Source organism: Octopus bimaculoides, chromosome 1 (assembly GCF_001194135.2).
Source record: "Octopus bimaculoides isolate UCB-OBI-ISO-001 chromosome 1, ASM119413v2, whole genome shotgun sequence".
NCBI classification, from domain to species: Eukaryota; Metazoa; Mollusca; class Cephalopoda; order Octopoda; family Octopodidae; genus Octopus; species Octopus bimaculoides.
Window position 1 is genome coordinate 122925888 of NC_068981.1, and position 6573 is coordinate 122932460.

Genomic DNA, 6573 nt, shown 5'->3' on the forward strand with positions numbered 1-6573 from the left:
TGTATACATATATGTATATATGTATATATATATGTATACATGTATGTATATATGTATATATATATGTATATATATATATATATATATACATACATGTATACATATATATATACATATATACATATATACATATATACATATATATATATATATATATATATATATATATACTATATAGACATATACATACGGAAACACAAGTGCGTGCATGCATACGCTTATTTGTATGTGTGTGTGTGTGTGTATTTGTGTACACGTATATATCCATATATCTAAATGCGTATGTATGTGTAAGTATATAAATGATACAACAAATAATAAAAACAAAAAACAAGAAATAAAATATCTGATGAAATTATGAAGTTTAATGGACCAGATTATTGGATATGGAACGCAAATATTTATAGAAATAATTATTAATCCCATGTAAAGATGAAAGGGAACAGAAAATCGGAAATGGCAAGAGAAAAGTGGAACTCGAAATATGAATTCAAAAAAAGATAAAGAGGAAAGAAAGGCATAGGCATAACGGTGGGGTGGAGGTTAAGAGAAAAAGTGAAACAAAGAAACGTGGTGGGGAGAAAATATGAAGAGAAAGAATATTGTCTGAGCAAATGTTAACACAGATATTGCCTAAAACTGCTTGCAACCAAACACTATATTTAAAGCTTGACTTCATTATTATTGAAAGGGAAAAATGCGGGAATGGAAAATCGGTGAAATGAAAGCCTGACACGTACGAGCTTTTTGAAAGCTGAGCAGAAAATAGAACGATTAATTCGAGATAGGATCATCCAATGAAGCTAGAAGCATGCATAAGATATACAACTCTACACAGGCAATGCTTCTTTTCCAAAATCCACAATATCTTCAAACCCTGTAAAGTGATCTCAATGTATATAATTTTATTACTAAAGCAGTGATAGAAATGATAGTTAACATCACCATGAGCAGTTTGAGGATGCATGTGCTCTGCATAATATTAAAGGTAAAAGAAAAACATTATTCAAAATGCGTGCGGGTTTATAACCTAGTTTAGAAATGAAAGTCATAAAAATTATCAAATCATCGTAGATCCACGTGTGTGGAGAATAAATACGACTTCAAGATACAAATCTGAAACAGAAGTACCAGAATTGTTAAAGTATTTAACGCCATACAAGTTAAACAAGCTATTCCGGTTACATATTGCAATTCTATATACAGGGAGTCCCAAAAGTAACTGATGAGTTTCAATTTTTAATAACTTCATTAATTTTACAAAGAAATGCAGGAAATTTTGATACAATACAAAAGATATAATGGAAATTAATATGCACAAGTCAAATTTTGCAGCACCACTACATTACATGAAAATTGACATCGTTTAAATAGCAGCCATTTTCGACTTGCACCATAACACCCTCAAGAAATTGAGACCCCACTTCTCTGATTTCTCTATTGATGTTCTCCTTCAGTTGCACAAGGGTCTCCGGTTTATTGACATATACTCTCTCTTTCAGGTATCCCTACAAGAGAAAATACGAGCTACTCAAGTCTGGGGAAGGTGAAGGCTAGTTGATATTGGTGCAGCGGAAGATTATTCTCTCTCTCCAAACCACTGCCATAGCAACTGCATTATTCTCTTGCATATTGAGTGGTTGCCCCACCTTGCTGGAACCATATGTGAGGTCTACTTTGAATGGCCGGGTCCAAAGAGGTTCTGAAACTCTTGAGGGTGTTATTATGGAAGTTTTGCAAAGAGCATGGGCGTGCAAAGGCGAAAATTGCTGCCATTTAAGCGACGTAATTTTTCATGTGATGTAGTGATGTTACAAAATGAGACTTGTGCGTATTAATTGCCATTGTATCCTTTATAATGTATCTATTTTTCAAAACTGAGGAAGTTATTAAAAATTGAAACCTCTCAGTGACTTGTATAAAGATTTTCTCAGAAACATGAGTTGATGTTAGAAAGTCCTACTTCTCTATTTCTCTAGATTCATGTATTAAATCACTTAATAAAGTTTTATTTAATAATTCCACCAGCTTTTCTAATCTGAAATTAAATTAGTGTCAAAAGAAGTAACAAAATGTTGCTAAATGTAATGGTTTATTTTTATTTTATTCGAAGAAACATAATTTCTAAGCTTCTGTCCTTTTTTTAACAGTTTATGTGCATTTTGGTTCAAAATGCGCGAAAATGATTGTTTTGACGCACGGAATCTGGCTTGGATTAGCTAATTATGCAGCTTTCCGAATGCTAGAAAATAACAAATTCGAGTTCGTAATAATCAAAGTATCAAATCCTATTGCCTCCGACTGAACCGATATTCAATGATCAACTGAAAGAACAAAAACTGCATACCTAGAGAGTTATTTACCGTATTAAGCAGAAGATTTTACAAAGAGATGAGTTGGAAGAGAAAAAAAAGTTGCATTATTTTTTGATAATGCAAGTAATCTCTCAGCAGTGGCTAATATCAAACAACTCAAACTGATGTTCCTTCCATCAACGTTGTATCTGTAATTCACTCCCGTAACTAAGGCATTATAAAAGCTTTGCAACAATTATAAAAGCTTTGCGTTGGTCAGAAAGCTGATACTTTTCATCAAAGAAAAGAAATTGAATGACTAAGTAAATTATTGCTTACAAGCACGCAATGAAATTCTATTTTAAAGACCATCATGATTATCAATTGTCCCTAGAAACTCAATGATGCGGTTTATCTACTTGTTATGATAATGAAGGGATTATTTGTAGGAGTTAGCGTGATGAAATGCTTCAGCAGAGTAATGATAAACAATGATACAAAAACAAAACATAGCGATGACAGCAATGTCAAGGCGGAAACATCGGCCTACTTTCCTAGCAACAAAATTGAGTCTTGCTCTGTCAACTGAGTGAAAACATTTTAAGAGAGCAGCTGATATATTTGGAAGCTTTTAACCCATTCAGGACTTGTATACATCGTCAGTGGCTACATCACAGAATTTTTGTGTATGCCTTTTTGAGTCTTAAGAGAAAATGTAGGAAGACATTGATTCGTGAACAACAGAACAGGCAGGAAATAATAAATTCATAACTACTCTTATAAATAAAGACGGTGTAGGTAAAAATCAATATAACATTTGGAGATAAAGAAACGTAATTCTGAGGAGGGGGCTAAATTGAGTTGCAACGAGTGTAGCTTTAGCATCACTTGGGTTCCAGATTCTCATGCACAAGACAACATCTTATTCAAGTATAGTTTACAACAGCTTCACCATTTGACCAATAGTTTTTGTGCATTTCAAAAGATAGCCCGTATGGATGACTGATATGCATATATATATATATATACACACACATAGATGTTTACAGAGTGAAGGAGAAGCGAGTGAGAAAGATGCATACATACATGCATTCATACGTATACATACATACATTTGCATATATCGACATATATGAATATATGTATGTACGCATGTATATATGCACTTTTAGTACAGATGTTAATATGCGAGAATTGTTTAAAATAAAATGAATCTAGTTACATTGTTTCACACCTTGTGCTAAAGGATTATTCTACTGCTCTAAGAAATTCCACACATTCCGACACACATATAGAGATATATGACATATATCATCTAACATATAAGGATGATAGCTAAATGCAGACTATCGAGTGGTTACGAACTTTTCAATAATATTCATACAATATATATATACTCTCACGCAATATATTAAATGATATCTGCATTTGCTATCTTATATATATCCTTTTAGGTATTATTAACGACTATGAGAGAAAATCAGAAGAAATATAACTATAAATTATAAATGTCTGTCGCAGTATATGTGTATATCCGTGTGTATGTGTGTATTCATGTGTGCGTGAGATAGAGATAGAGAGAGAAAGAGGGAGAGACAGAGGAGAGAGGGGGTATAGAGACGGGAGAGAGGGGAAAAATAGGAGAGAGATAGAATGACAGAGGGGAGAGTGACAGAGGGGAGAGTGAAAGTGAGAGACAGAGAGACAGAGAGTATGCCAGGCCCATTGAAAGTGAATCCTAACCATTCAGTATATCAATGGTCTCTGTGTCCATTAAATACATATTAGTAGTTATACTTCATTTGTATTAATGCAATTTCTCATGCATATGTGTATATCTGTGCACATGTGTACTCTAGTGCCTCTATGTGCAGGTATATGTGTATTACGTGCATGCAGTGACTTCTGATTTAATATTTATGTATAACATAGTAAATAGTTACCAATTTAAATCGAGAACTGTTGCTCCGAGATAGATTTCATGTTCAATAAAATACAGCTTCAAAATCCAAATCCCATTATATAATTCATTTCTCATATGGTGGGTCAAGTGGAATCCACAACGATTATCACCAACTATTCACATCGATAATGGAAAAGAATCATATCGTCTTTAAATAAGAATTATTATTTAAATAAGAGAGGACAATTTGGTTTTCTTGAAATTAAGATTAATAGTGTGACAAGAACCATTTCTATTTCCCTTTTACTTGAAATAATCTCACTCGAAATAGGCATACTTTGAAGAGATTTCATGCATACATTGCATGTAACGTTTCCAACAGTTAATTTAAAAAGAAACATCTATGTAAAATAATAGTGATAATTATTACCTCTAATTGAAAATAACATTTGCAATAAATGAATATATGAATAAATAAAGTATGAAGTGAAATGAAAAGCAAAAGAATGTTAAAGTCACTTAGTTAAGAGGGGAAGGCAGTGCCCATGACTCGTTACAGAGTTTCCGAGACTATTGAAAATTATGGCGGAAGGTATACTCAAACAAAATGCTGGCACAAATGTTTGCAACAGAGTGGAGTCCGTTAAAAGGTATCCGAAGTTCCAGGTGATGCTGTTAAACTGTTAAAATGGTCACGTTTACCACCCAACTAGGTAATGACTCGATCTGAACCCAGATTTCAAAAGAGCCGGAAAAACTACAAGTCGTCTTCACCGCTTTGGATCGGATGGTTTTATTGGCTACGAAAGAATGACAGATAAAAAGGTAGGAACACGCTAAAAGAAGGATTTGTATCTTCAGGTAATAATAAAGTCACAAGTTCAATGTTTCCATAGAAATAGCTCCCATACACCAAAGATATTTGATTTATACCACAAACAGTGATAAAAAGAAGAGGCATACAATTTTCCAGTTCATAAATGCAAATAAGAAAATTAAAGAAGAGAACAATATAAAGGAAAAACACAGCAAATATCTAATTATTTCCTAATTTTCAACAGGCAAAATGAAATTATATCAGTGACTACATCGCAGAAGTACATAGAAAGCATATGATACTTCATAGTAGAAATATACATGAACTTTCTCGTCGCTTCGCCGAAGTAGGATTCAGCAAGACACAGCTAGCTGTGCGGAAAACGACCATCACTCTATGACTGCCTACGTACAGAGTCGAATCTGAAGTCTTCCAATACCATCCTCTACATGTCTCTGTCATCTGTTTATATATCACCACCGGACTTTTCACGAAAGTGTGATGGTGTTGGTACCATCATCAAGGTTAGATGAGCAACTTGTATGAGGAATATTATTATAGTGGGTATGGTTTGGACAGAGCCAATGCTACTCTTTCTCCCTTGTATTAGTCAGGTGCAACAAATGCTACGAGCTCAGAATACAGGGATTGTATGAAGTTACCTTCTCATAGATGAGGAGCAAAATTGCCGAAAGCCTTCATCTGCATTGGGTCCACTGAGGAGACTCTGACTGACCTTCTTCAGGAGACAATTTCAGTTATAGTCTCTTATAGATACTATTACACCGGGTCAGAGAAGTCCTGTGAAGAACAGTAGCTCCACACTCTGAAAAATCCTGTGGTTCTACACTCTGCAAAACCCTGAAACCCCTGAGCCTGGACCCCACTACGTACTTTTAAGAAATTGTGAAAGTGTTTGTCTGAACGAAATGATTAAAATTATTATTCCCTCCATTCTCTTACGCATCCATACGCACAAACAAACTCACACACAAACACCACTTTCAGTATAAGCTCTTTCCTTTCCTGCAACATAACAAAATTTCCACTTATGTTGAGATCAAAGGAAATCTAACCAATATTAATCGTAATGCACTTACTATAAGCACCCCGATGGTTTAGATAAGTTCAAATTACAGAAGTTGTTCCAAAGAAGACGGCGAAGGCCACATGTTATTGTCCAACTTACCTTTAAGGCATACATCCAAAGAATAGTTGCATTGTTAACATTCACTACAACCAAAATGAAAATAGACTGAAACGGGAAATTTCTAGACGTTTTCCCAGGATGATACATACAATGTCGGTTAAAGTGCACTTGAATTTACAGACGGAGATCAAAGTATTAAATACGGCAAGTGCACTGTTTCTGTCTTTAAAGATGAGACATCAAAAGTGAATAGCAGCTGCAACAGTAGTAGTAGTAGTAGTAGTAGTAGTAGTAGTAGTAGTAGTAGTAGTAGTAGTAGTAGTAGTGGTGGTGGTGGTAGTGGTGGTGGTGGTAGTGGTGGTGGTGGTGGTGGTGGTGGTGGTTTTGGTGGTGGTGGTGGTAGTAGTAG